General features: G+C 39.0%; 1 long non-coding RNA gene across 1 annotated transcript; it reads left to right on the top strand.

Annotated features, from left to right (window-relative positions):
• The first annotated feature begins 5,376 nt into the window (after window positions 1–5,376).
• LOC122445194 lies at window positions 5,377–12,607 on the top strand. Its single transcript, XR_006270472.1, has 3 exons — window positions 5,377–5,506; window positions 7,654–7,933; window positions 11,941–12,607. It is a non-coding gene; the product is annotated as an uncharacterized LOC122445194 (long non-coding RNA).
• The last annotated feature ends 1,505 nt before the right edge of the window (window positions 12,608–14,112 follow it).

The following is a 14,112-nucleotide window of genomic DNA, read 5'->3' as shown; positions in this document are numbered from 1 at the left end:
AGTTGCGAAGAATAGCAAGGAGAGATCAGAAAGCTTTTTCAGTGATCAGTGCAAAGAAATAGAAGAAAACAATAGAATGGGAAAGACTAGAGATCTCTTCAAGAAAATTAGAGAACCAAGGGAACATTTCATGCAGAGATGGGCTCAATAAAGGACAAAAATGGCATGGACCTAACAGAATCAGAAGATATTAAGAAGAGGTGGCAAGAATACACAGAAGAACTGTACAAAAAAGATCTTCACGACCCAGATAATCATGATGGTATGATCACTCACCTAGAGACAGACATCCTGGACTGTGAAGTCAAAAGGACCTTAGGAAGCATCACAATGAATAAAGCTAGTGGAGGTGATGGAATTCCAGTTGAGCTATTTCAAATCCTGAAAGATGATGCTGTGAAAGTGCTGCACACAATATGCCAGCAAATTTGGAAAACTCAGCAGTGGCCACAGGACTGGAAAAGGTCAGTTTTCTTTCCAATCCCAAAGAAAGGCAATGCCAAAGAACGTTCAAACTATCGCACAATTGCACTCATCTCACACACTAGTAAAGTAATGCTCACAATTCTCCAAGCCAGGCTTCATGAACTGTGAGCTTCCAGATGTTGAAGCTGGTTTTAGAAAAGGCAGAGGAACCGGAGATCAAATTGTCAACTTCTGCTGGATCATGGAAAAAGCAAGAGAGTTGCAGAAAAACATCTATTACTGCTTTATTGACTATGCCAAAGCCTTTGACTGTGTGGATCACAATAAACTGTGGAAAATTCTGAAAGAGATGGGAATACCAGACCACCTGACCTGCCTCTTTAGAAATCTGTATGCAGGTCAGGAAGCAACAGTTTTATGGTAAGGAAGTCTAACAAACACCACTTTAGCCAAGTGCTCAAGAGCAACATCACCAGTCATAACATATATGTATCTTTGTACCCCCTGAAATGATGTACTGAGAAGGACACACCATCACTTCTGTGATATTCATGCCCAAAGCCACAACATGAATTTAACTGTGAGAAAACACTAGACAGACAAAAATTAAGAAATTTTCTATGAAATAACTGACCAGGACTCTTCAAAAGCATCAAGTTTATTAAAGAAAAGGGAATAATGAGGATCTGTCACAGATTAGAGAAAACTAAAGAAACACCAAAACTAAAGGCAATAATGTGATCCTGGATTCACCCTGGACCAGGAAAAGGACATTGATGTAAACATTGCTTAAATTATAATAAAGTCTGTAGTTTAGTTAATAGTTTTGTATCGACATTCATGTCCTAGTTCTTAGGAGTGTTCTGGTTATGCAAGATTTTAACATTAGAGTAAGCTGAGTTAAGAGACTATGAAAACTCACTGTACTATTTCTGCCTCCTCTCTGTAATTCTAAAATTATTTATAAATGAAAAGGTTTTTGAAAAGTTTTTCAGAAAAAAGAGCACACCCCCTGGAGCCAATCTACCTGTGTGACCTTGGGCATGTTACAGTTCTAGGTCTTGATTTTCTCATCCTTATTGTTGTTGCTCAATTGCAAAGTTGTGTCTGATTCTTTGGAACCCCAGGGACTGCAGCACACCAGGATTCCCTGTCCTTTACCATCTCCTGGAGCTTGTTCAGACTCATGTCGGTTAAGTTGGTGATGCCACCCAACGATCTCATCCCTGTCGCCCCATTCTCCTCCTTTTGCCTTCAATCTTTCCCAGCATCAGGGTCTTTAAAACAAGGGTAATAATAGTATTTACTTCATTGAATGGTTAAAGATTAAATGAGTTGAAACATATTAGTGTCTTAAGACTGAGCCCAGTGATTATTGCATGGCTTCCCGGGTGACTCAGTGGTGAAGAATCTGCCTGCCAATGCAGGAGATGCCAGAGATGCAGGTTTGATCCCTGGGCCAGGAAGATCCCCTGCAGGAGGAAATGGCAACCCACTTCAGTATTCTTGCCTGGAGACTCCCACAGACTAAAGAGCATGAGGGACTAACAGTCCAGAGAGTCACAAAGAGTTGGACACAGTTGAGCAACTGAGCACATATTCCAGCAATTTATAAGCACAATAAGCTCTGGTTGTCTAATCATTTTGAGCTGCTGTTCCCCATCACTACTTTTAGATCATTCTCTGTTCCTTCTCCCTAAAACTCCCTCAACTTTGAATCCTATGACATTAGATTATAGCCTATATGACCCTTTACATCTACCAAGACCTAAGCCATTTTCCCCCTTTCTTCTTTCTTTTTAAAAATATTTATTTATTTGTTTTGCCACATGAGGTCTTAGTTTGGTACGCAGGATGTCTGCTGCAGTGTGTCACTTTAGTTGCCCCACGGCATGTGGAATCTTCATTCCCTGACCAGGGACTGCATTGAAAGGTGGATTCTTAACCACTGGACCACCATGGAAATTGCCCTCCCTTCCTTTCTTGACTTCGCACTTTTGGCTCATCTAATAATATGATTACCTTTATTCTTCATGACTTTTGTGTGCACTGAGATGATCCTTCCAGTACCCTCACCTCTCAGTTTTTTAAAACTCTTTCTCTGCAGGTATCTTGTTCTTCCCCAACCTCAGTCACTTACTCTCACATTATTTTTCATCCCCAGTAGCTGCAGATCCTCTAGAATCATATCTTCTTGCCTCCCATCCTCAGTCCATCACTTTCTCAATTTCTAGCTCAATTCCCTCTAGTATCCCAATCTGTACAATACTTTGATGCTAGGTGAATCTCCAAATTTTGGATCCTACCATTCTGTTATTTTTTCCTACCCCCTTGGTACCTGCACTCTTCTCTTTACCCATCTAAGTTCTTCAGTCATTTAAATCACTTTCTTAACTCTTTTTTTTTTTCCTTTCTTTTTTTGCTTTCTTGTACATGCTTAGCTAAATTTCATGCTGGAATCTGTCTTTGCTTCAAACTGCACCTGTGCCATTGAACATAATTGAAGAAAAATACACAACAACACTAACTTCAAATTTATGATCTTGACTCCCAAGTGGGCCCTCACCACTAGTAAGCAATCAATCTGTGTCTTTCACTTCCCTCTCCCAACCTCCTCTACAACCATCACAACTATTCAGATTTTTTTTCTTCTCTAACCTCCAACATCTCCTTGCCTCACCTCATGACTTATTTCCCACTTTCCTTGAAGTTGAAACAGTCAGTAGAAAATAACCAACTACACTATCATCTACCAGCATCTGTAACTATGTATATCTCTTCCCTCTTGTTATGATAGATGATTCCCGTACTCTTATCCAAAACTAATTTCTCCATTTGTGGACTAGATTCCATTGATTCTTGTCTACTCAAAGACATTGATCCAACTAGTTGCCTTTTCTCTCTACTAATTTATCAAATGTTTGCTCTCCACTAAATTGTTCCTATAGGCATTGAAACATGATGCTTCTACTTCTGTTCAAGCCTCCAAAAGAAAAAAGCATGAATGGTTGAGCTTGGATTGAATGTCCAGCTACAGTGAAGGGAGCAAGGCCATATCATAGAAATCTGGCTACCAGAATACTACAGAAGAAAGGTCTGCTTAGGTGTGACTAATGTATGTATTACACGATTATTTTTCAGAAAAGAATTTGGTTATTAACAGAGCACAGGAAATTTCAGGAACAAGATGATTAGAAGGAAGCATAAAAGGGAGCGCTGATAAAGAACAGAGACTAACAGGTGCCATGTGACTAGAAAGACAGGTTCCCAAGTCCAGAAAGTCAAGGAGAGGTGTTTAGGGATGACATAATTAGCTAATTGGCAAATGACAGGGTCTGTGAGGGCTGGAAAGAGCTCCCCAATAGAACAAGTGGTGGAATCATATCAGAAATCTTTAATATGATTTCCACAGAATTAAAACTTACCTTGAAGAGACTGAAAAAATTAAAACTTGAATTAACAAATGTGTGAGTGATTTTTTAAAAGTAAGTTCCAAATATAGTGACTCTTAGAATTCAAATAATATTTGCTATCAAATGAGACTTCGTCAATGGAGACCTCTGATGAAGGAGAAATTATCACAACAACCTGCTTCAAAACCAGTGCACATTTTAGCTGCAAAGTTGTCAGGGCAAAGTCAGGACCAAACGCTTGAAGCCCATAATTCATCAGGCTCCTCTAAAACACAAGATAAGAGAAAAAAACATTCTACAGTATAGTACAAAACAGAATCCATGAAAACAGGGGGAAGATGAGTTTCAGCATGAATCACTGGGGAAAAGAGCCAAAGCACTACATACTCAATGAAAAGGAGCCCATGGAACACTAATGCTAATGAAAGAGACCTTGAGGTGACTGTGAGTGGCAAATTCAGTGTCAGATGGCAGTCAGAAGTGGCCAGTTTGGGCTACACGACACAGGAGGAAAGGGAACAGGGTGGCCCCTTTAGTACACCCAGGGAGGTTATATCACCCACCATTAACCCGAGGTCATGGGACTGCATCATTAAAATAAGACAAAAATTGTTTCTTGGTAGAGAGGCAGGGGGTAAGGTCAAGGCACTGGCCAAATGGGCACTGAAGATGGAAGTTTTAACTCAGTGCCCCAAATATCTTTTAATTCATTGAACTGGTTTGTCCCTAAGTAGAAGTGAGACATAAATTTTTCCTTCTGAAACAAAACAGAAGACTGTCCTACTTTTTCTCTCTCTTGAACTATTTGCCCAAAGATCCAATAGATCAGAAGTTGTTTCCTGAAATTCTCCTGACACTTTGAGATTGCAGAATTGCTGCAAGTTGTTCTATCTTTGAGATGAGGGTGATCATGAAAGACAAAAGAAATGACATTGAAATAAATGCTCAAGAATGTAAGAAAATGAAAATTGAGGGCCTTTCTGACAGATGGTGTGAGAAATGGCAAGATGTAATTCAGGCCTGGCAGGAAGGCTAATCTGGTTGTCCCTGGGGAATATTTATTAGTCAGGGGCTGTTTAGTTACAAGAAGTAGAAATTCACTCAAACTAGCTTAAATTAATGAGGCTTTATTCTAAGTAGTAGAGTACTTCATGGAACCCAAGGGCAGGAAGACCAGTCAAACCTCATATTTGTGTAGAACTAAAAGCAGATACATCTTCAAGAACTGAGGCATCTACTTTTTAATAACTCTCTTTCAGGGCCTCTTATTTTTGCTGTTTTCTGGATTTTGGCTCCATTTACATGTTTTTCTCTTCAGAGTGCTCTCATCCAGTTCTTATCACCCCATAGGCTCCAAATAGCTGTGGCAAAATGACAGCCACTCACTCCCACATCCACATTTCCATCTAAGCCCAGTAATATTACATAATAAAAGCCCAGTAATATTACATAACCAGCTGAGCTGTTGCATCCTAAATCCAAATTCCTTGAAGAGAGAATCTGATTGGTCTAGTTGGGTCAAGTTGTCTACCCCTTGTTCAATCATATGTAGCCAGATGGGTGCAGCCACCGGGTTACTCAGGAAAATCTGACCTAGTGAACTCTTCAAAGAACTTTTCCAGAAGGAATTTTCCAGAGGCAGGTGGGAAAAGATGGATAAAGCAAAGGTTTGTTTTTTTTTTAAAAAAAGGTAATTTGGGCCTTTTACATGGAGGGCTATAAATGCTGGGCTGAAGGGCTTTTTTATATGACAAGTAATTTAATTCTTTTATTTAAGCCAATCATTTAAGCTATTGAAGCAAAAGGGAGTTAAACCAGAAATTGTTATTATAAGATTACTCTAACAGCAGGGGAAATTGAAGAAAAAAATAACTGAAGATACAAAACCCAGAATAAAGATGGCAATAACCTTCTCTTGGCATAATAAGATTTTTAAACTGGGTGATGGCAGTGGGAATAGAAAGAGAAAGAAGGATTTAAGAGAACCCTGATAGAATTTGTTACAGCCCAGTTATAGGAATTGAGATAATCTATTATATGAATTCACATTAAGAACAGAAAAGAACTGTATAAATGGAACAGTAAATGTATCTGAAAATAAAGGATGAGATACATAATGATGATATTTTACTATCAGACATGCATTTGAAGGAAATTTGTGTGATAAAGTCTGACAAACTACTGGAAAAGCAGGGTTAGCCAGCTGAGAAGCAAGTACAGAGGGAAGACAGGCACAAAGGACTATTCTTCCATACTTGAGTGTAACAGAAGTTCGGAATGTGGGAGGGTTCCCTTTAAAAGGGTTGGTTACAAAAGCACCTAAGGTGGTGGGGGGCGGGTAGAATTATTTTTATCTGCTTATAAAATAATTGTCAAACTACTTCCTCTTGCTTTATCTTCTAAAAGAATATAGAATCTCTTTCCAGACTTGATCATAAAAATTCAGCTGGGAAGTAAATACTATTTGGCTGGCCTTAAAGTGATTCCTCTCATCCGCACAAAAGAAGGAATAGGTATGACCTCATATAGCTGCCTTTCATGGAGCTTCGCTAAATTTTTGATTGTGTAATTTCCCTATTGCCAAATGATTATGCATGGCAGACTGATTCAGAGGCCATTGTCTGTCTTGAAATGAACCCCCAGAGTGCACTAATGGGATTTTATGCCATTAATGCTGCATAGAGTGGGATGAGAAAGCTCTTTTCTAATCTGCCTGCTCCTTGGTCTTGGGGCTCAGGGAGGGTACAAGTGGTGATTGTGAGAAAAAAAATCCTCTGAGATCTTGGCCCCCTCCATCCTGCAGTGTAGTAATGTGGCTTTACCTTCCTCATCTTTTGATCTTTTCTGGTTTACTTCAGGATAGCGAGTCATCAGCTCAGTTTGTCAGCATATGTGAGTCATCTGTCACCTTCTCTATAGCCCACTTCATCCAAAACAAAAGCCTTGTGCTACAGAGACATTTTAAATCACAGTTAATCAGTTTTGTAGATAGAGACATATATCTTTTTACATTATTTCAGAAGAATTTCCTTTGGAGATTTTTCCTTCTCTGGACCTTCTAAATCATTGAAGATTTGGTCATTTTTGTGCCCTGTAGTCAAGGAGGAAGGTTAGCTAAGCCATAGCCATATACTTATACTTCTTTAGTCTTACTACCATGAAAATCATCCTCCAGCCCTGTCCAAGGACAAACCTGAGAAAGGTTGACTCCCAGAGCTGGGATTGGATGCCTCCTTCTCTGTAGGACAGCTTTTCAATTGTTAATTCACAGCTAAATTCATGGCTGAGGACACACCTGCTGTTCCTCTCTTCCGGCTACAGTCTAGAGAGGGTTTGCTTTCAATGTGTCCACGTTAATAACACCCTTTTGCAACAAAAGAACCCCAATGCTTTGGTGAGTTTCTTACAAATTGGTTTTATCTGCATCATCTTTGTCTCCTGCTGTGGGGGATACCTGGAGAAAGTAAAAAGTTGCCGCTTCACCTTCATCCAAAATCATGCTTGAAAATGAGTAATCTACTGGGATCAGAGAGGAGGGGGCAGCTGCAGTGTTGGAGGGGTCAGTGCATGGGAGAGCTTCAGAGACTGGCAGAGGAGAGATTCTGAGCACTGCTAGGACCTGAAATATGTATGTACGTGTACATGCTCAGTTGTGTCCAACTCTTTGCGACCCCATGGACTATAGCCCACCGGGCTCCTCTGTCCATGGGATTTTCCAGGCAAGAACACTGGAGTGGGTTGCCATTTTCTCCTCTAGGGGAATCTTCCTGACTCAGGGATCGAATCCAAGTCTTCTGTGTCTCCTGCATTGCAGACCGATTCTTTTCCTCTGAGCTACTGGGGAAGCCCAGGACCTGAAGAACCCAGGCTGAATCCAACGACTGTTACTCAGAGTTCCTGCTTCATCTGCATGAAAGCCATCTCTTTCCCTCATAGTCTAGCCACACCAAACAGGATGAAGATTCATGTCACCCTCCCTCTGTGTCCTAGAGGAGGGAAGGGACTCAGAATTAACCTCTAAAAGGTGTTTAATCCTGAGACATAGGCATTGTTATTCCCAATGTACAGATATGAAATTGAAAGCCAAAAAGATGGTAAGTAACTTGACCAAGGTCACACAGTAACTAAATGCAAAAGAAATGTAAAATTCCAAGCATTGTGTGCCTCTTACTCTTTCTACTATGCTACACTGATTTCAAGCTTTTAAAATTAACGTAAAATTTTATAGGTAGCAATTGAAAGCCTGGTGAAGAGATAAGTTTTAATTATACACATATAACAAATGCAAATTCATGGAGATCTTTAATTATAGAATTCATACATGCATGTTTCTGAATTTTATAAAATAATAGTACTAATTAAGCCTTCAGTTGTATAGGCAATGATCCATGTTCAGGGGGAATTTGAAATAATACTAATATTAAGACAGTTCTATTTTAGGGTAGGAAGGTTGGCTTGATAAATTGAAGTGGGAAGTAGAAGTGAAAATTGTCCCTCTCCTTTATATGTTTTTCCATATTCAGAGTAAAACCAAGTTAATATATTTTATACCTATAGGAAATTGAATTTAGGAATATGCACCTCCACAGAGTAAAAATGAAAGTCTGACTCAGAATTAATACCCTCATAAAATATAAAAGTAAATCTATGTGCTAAATTCCACCTGGAAGTGAACATTTCCATCCCCGTGGACTAAAGCACTGTGGCAGCAGTGGGTGTTTACTCTGATCTCTACCAGGAAAGTACAGCCTTCTGCCTGCTCTCCACCATCTCTAGACAGCTGCTCCAAACAGGCGGCTTCTGGATGGCTCTGCGTCTGGGAAGGCAGGCAGACAGAGACTCCTCACTCAGTGCCATACCCCTGTAGAAAGATCTGTGGGAGGTGTATGAATACCTGGTAATTGGAATGATTCTGGGCACTTTAGGATGATTTCATAGCAGCATGGCACAGTCTGTGAACATTTTGATAAACATTTCATTCTTGGAAAGTGAGTAGGCGGTTGGATGAATATTTTCATGCTATGAATAAATATGTTGATGTTGTGGCCTCTACTCCCACCCCACCCAACTACCTTTCAATCATGCTATGAGAAGGGGATAATGTTTATTTATGTATATGTATGTGTATATGAATGTTTATTATGTATATAAATGTATATGTATGTATATCTGTATGTATAAATACATACTTCTGCATCCAGATAAATATATAGTTTGCCTAGGGAAAAAAATGAACAAAGAAAAGACTCTCATATCCTAAAATAGAGGTTCTAAAATAAAACTTTGAAGTGATGAGTTCTGGATTCTACTGGTAAGAGGGGCAGGCTAAGCCACTGGGCATCTCTGAAGTCTTGAATTAGTCTGCTTTGCTGTTAAATGCAGGGAGAGCAGTGATCCATTTCAGACAACTGGGGTGGAACTCCAGTATCTGCAATCATCACCATCCCCTCAAATGTTCTACATTGACTCATGTATCCCTAAACCTCAGAGAGGATGACATCTAGGTATACAGTAGGCAGTTTAAACTGTAAGACTGTAGCTCAGGAAAGGTATATTTTTAAAAAAAAATATCATTGGCACACAGGAAGTAGATGAAGCAATAGACAAGGAACAAGTTGCTAGGGAGGATGTATAGACTGGGAAGAGAAGAGAATGGAGACAAAATCTGAAAACATTAGCATTAAGGATCAGGTGAAGGAAAAGAAGACTTAAAGAACACTGAAAGTGATCTTTTCAGAGGTGGAGAGTAATCAGGAGAAGATAAGAAGAGTGAATTTTAAGACGGTGTGTATTTTTAAAATTCTGAATAATTAAAAAAGAGAGAAAGTATCTTGGTGAAAATGTCAAAGGGAGTATTAATATTAATATTTTTGAGTACCCACTGTGTACAAGGAACTGAGCTAATCATTTTGCATATATGTTAGAATATGAAAACATTCCTGGAACTTGTGTTTTATGCATAATAATTAAAATTTTAAGATTTTTTTTTTTAATGTGAAGGTATAAGAACATTTTCTGAGGAATCAGGGATTCTGATCTTATTGCTGCCAGAAACTTGCACCATGACCTGAAACAAATCACTTTATCTTTCTGAGATTTTATTTTTCAACCATGAAATAAAACAGAGGATTTGGAAATTTCTCTAAGTTTACACCCAACTCTTCACACACTGATTCTGGTGTCATTACAATACATTATATGCAACAATGCATTGCATGCCACATGTAACAATACAGTCTAGTGGTTGAGTCTGTCAGCCAAAGATCCAGTCTTGACTTCACTGCATTTATTTACTTACTCATTGAGGGACCTTTGTAGAGATTATTTAGCTCTTTTATTCTTTAGCTTCTTCTTATATAAAACACAAAGAAGCTAAAGAACAAAAAATTTAAATAATCTCCATAAAGTTCCCTTAACACAGGTAATGATAATAATAATAGCTCCTACCTTACAAGGCAACTTTAAGAATTAAATAAAAAAGCCAATGCTTATAAAGACCTTAGTACAATCTCTAGAATATAGTAAGTGTTCAATGCTTGTATTTGTTGGTTGTTGTATTGACATAATCATCACAGGTAAGACAATTATGAACACTGATTTCTTTAAATTCTTATTTCACAATCAAGACTCAGCAGGAAAAACCAGTCCAGTAGAAGAGCTGTTTCAGGCTATGCTTGATTGAGTAATTAAAATCATAGCTTTAAAAATGCTTAGTTACCAGACAACAAATCAACATAAATTTTAAGCATCAACCCATGTGCCATGCTTTTTCTCCTCCCATCCTTACTTATTTTAAGAAATTATATTAATCTGGATTTTAAGTAATAAGGGAAAGGGGTGGTATGGGACTGCATATCACATTAGTATCCTACATTAATGTTAGTATTGGCACTTTAATTAAACAAGGCATCTACTCATGATGATGTTTGTAGAGTTGGCCATTGTCAACCAAGACTAAAACCATCCAAGACTATGAAAGGATTGCTCTTTGTTCAAACTAAGATTCCTCACCAAATATGTGCTCCAGTTACAGTACTTGACAATACACTTAATGTACTGGGAGAAATACTCTTAGAATAAGTGCATATTTGTAAAAAAAAAAAAGTGTTGAATATCAATGGCCAAATCATCCAACCTCATGGGAGAATTTAATGTGCTAGCAATTTAAGAAGGATCTGGCCAGATTTCCATGTCCCAAGATTCCTTCCAGGTTGCTGATAAATGATGTCAACTGAGCTACAAGGCTTCCTGAAGAGTAGGTAATTTGGACCATCACAGGGAATGTTAATGGCCATGAGACCCACACCTGTTTTGTTTGATTTATTAGAATTTTTTTCTTATTTAACTGGAAATGGTGCTGCGTAGCGGAATTGAGAGTTGTGGTTCTCAAACTTGGCTGCACATTAGAGTTATCTGATTATGTTTAAAAAATTCCAGTGACCAGTCCATACCATATACCAATGAAACTAGAATTTCTGAGGCTGAGACTCAGCTCAGTTTTTAAGGCTCCCTGGGGTGATTCCAAAATGCAGCCAAGCTTTACAACAGGGCCTTTGAACCTTGCCACGCACTCTTGCCAAAGTCTGGTTCATGAAATTTTGTGTGTAAAGGTGTGTGTTTGTAAACTATTGCATAGTTTTAAAGGTTTTCCTCCATAACTCAGTTGAAAGAGATGTTAAATTTGAAGTTACAGGTCTATGACTCCAGATAGACAGAGAAAAGTCTATTAAAAGTGTGGCATGTACTTTTCAAGAGGGAAAAGGGCTGTCCTAGAGCATTTGTTCTTACTGGTGACTAAGAGTCATCTGAGGAGCTTGTTAAACATGCAAATCTCATGTCCCTTTACTTCTAATTTCTGATTTAAAACTGAGATAGATACTCGAAAAGTACATTTTTTAAACTAACATCCCAGGTGTGAAACTGGGATATTATGAAGTTGCAGAAGCCTGGGCTTCACTCCTGTGTCTTCTGACCCAGAGGATCAAGGTAAGGCTTAGGATATTGCTAATCTCCTGCTTCATAATAAATCATCCCCAAACCTAATGGCTTAAAACAGCAACCATTTATTTATTTATTTATTTATTTTGGCTGTGCTGCGCAGCATCCAGGATCTTAGTTCCCCAACCAGGAATCGAACCTGAGTCTCCTGAAGTGGAAGTGAGGAATCTTAACCACTGGACCATCAGGGGAGTCCGGCAAGCATTTATTATTGCCCTGGAGCCTATGGGTGCTTCCTCTGGTCTCAGCTGGGTTCAGTCATGCATCTGCAGTCATCTGGATAAAGGCTCTCCTGAAGTTGGATGGATTCCCTCAAGATTGGGGACTGGCTGTAGGCTCTCTCTTGTGTGGTTTAAGACAGCCTTGGTTCTTCTCCATGTTTCTGTGACATACCTCCAGCAGGGTCACCCACGCTTATTTACAGCAAAAGCCAGGGGACAATAAAGAGAACAAAAGCCTACAAGATGCACCATCTCTTCTGTTACATTCTATTAGCCAAAGCAAGTACATAGCCAGTTCAGATGCCCAGATTGGGAAATAGCCTCCACCTCTTATGGGAAGAAGCTCCAAAGTCATATTACAAAGGACACAGGCACATAAGGGGCTCAAAAACTGTAACCATTTTTGCAATAGACCAACCACATCCAGGTCACTATGTTGTTAACATTTTTCATGTTATTGTCACAGTAATCTAAGGAAGTATATAGTATTAGCTACATTTCACTGAAAACAAAGGACCAGAGAGATCCAGAGGATATAAAATGGTTGCAAATGATATATAGGGACAGGCTACAGGTACAGTTTGCCAATAAATATTTTAACTTAAGTGAGAGCAGAAAATGAGGTCATTACCAGTTTGTCAGTGAGACTGTATTGAAGCATAAATGTGCTGATTTTGTGAGATGGAGATATTTTATGGAAGAGGTTGGCATTCTGGATTCAGTTTTGTTTCACTCTCATGGCCCTCTTTTGGACCCTAATCCTGTTGTATTTTATCAGATTCTGACACAGTGGGGCACATGCAGAGGATGCTTGATGCTTATGTTCAGCTCCATCTCAGGCCTTAGAGATGGGGAAACTGGAGGGTTCTACTCGTTTGACCTTTGCAGAGAAATTGCCTGATGATCTACTTAATTGAGGTGGCAAGGAAGACTATCAAACCTCTATCCCAGCTGGGATGATTATGTAATATCATTTTATGTTTTAAAACCCCTGAAAAGAACCTTAACTTCTGTAAAGGGGAAAAAATCCATAGCAACGAGGGACAGGGACTTTGCCTCTGGCTCTGCACCAATTCCATCTAACCTGCTGTTTTATTTCTCATTTCTGCTTCTCTTATCTCAGTAGTTAAAGCAGGAGTCCTACCCGCTCCCTACAGAACTGAGTTGGGGGAAAGTTATATTTTTACATGGCCAGGCAGAACTGCATTTTCAGCATATTGGGACAAGCAGGCCAAATGGTTTCTCAGATAAAATCAAAGTTCAGTTTTAGACCGCATGTCAATTTTTACTTTTCTACGTCAGGAGGTGTGTTATAGGGGAATAGTGTAAAATACTCTAATGCTCTTTGATACTGATTTTGCATCTCTTACACAATTCTGTAACAGTTCAACATTAGCTTCTTTTTAGGATGTATTTTTTTCTGGGTTTCTGGGACCCTGCTGGACGTATTTTTTTCTGGGTTTCTGGGACCTGCCTTCACTGAAATCTCAACAGAATGTGGGATATCTGGGGGGCTTGGGTCAGAGGTCATGGGTGAGAAGTCTGATTCCATGTTTTTGTTTCCTTTGAGACTATGAGATCCTTAAGAGAGAGTTGTGTGTACCTTTGTCATCTAATGGCCTAGTTCAGTGCCTGACACCTGAGAAGTCATGAAGGATACTGGATTAGAGGTTGAGGTCTAGAAATGCATTTCCTACAAAAAGAAACATCTGTGAATGTGTTTGATTTCTGTTTCTGCCATGTGCTGAGAGACCTTGGGCAAGTTTCATAACCTTTGTGCCTTTCTGTGCTTTTCTATATATGGGAATAAAAGTAATGTGGGCTTCATATCATTGTGAGGGTTAAATGGGGCAATAAATAAAAAATACTTAGATCAGTGCTGAAACCAAATAAGTACTTAATAAATATTAGTTACCATTGCTCAATAAATGCTCAGTGAATACACAGAGATGTTATATATCATGTAACCTGATTATAGATTATGTTAAATGGAGAATTCCTAGGAGAAGGGAGGACAATTTTAAGGTCTAAAAAACAGTATTAATAAATAATCT

This window comes from Cervus canadensis, chromosome 7 (genome assembly GCF_019320065.1).
Source record: "Cervus canadensis isolate Bull #8, Minnesota chromosome 7, ASM1932006v1, whole genome shotgun sequence".
Taxonomy (NCBI): Eukaryota; Metazoa; Chordata; class Mammalia; order Artiodactyla; family Cervidae; genus Cervus; species Cervus canadensis.
The sequence above is the reverse complement of the archived record's forward strand: the minus strand, read 5'-3'. Positions and strand labels throughout refer to the sequence as shown.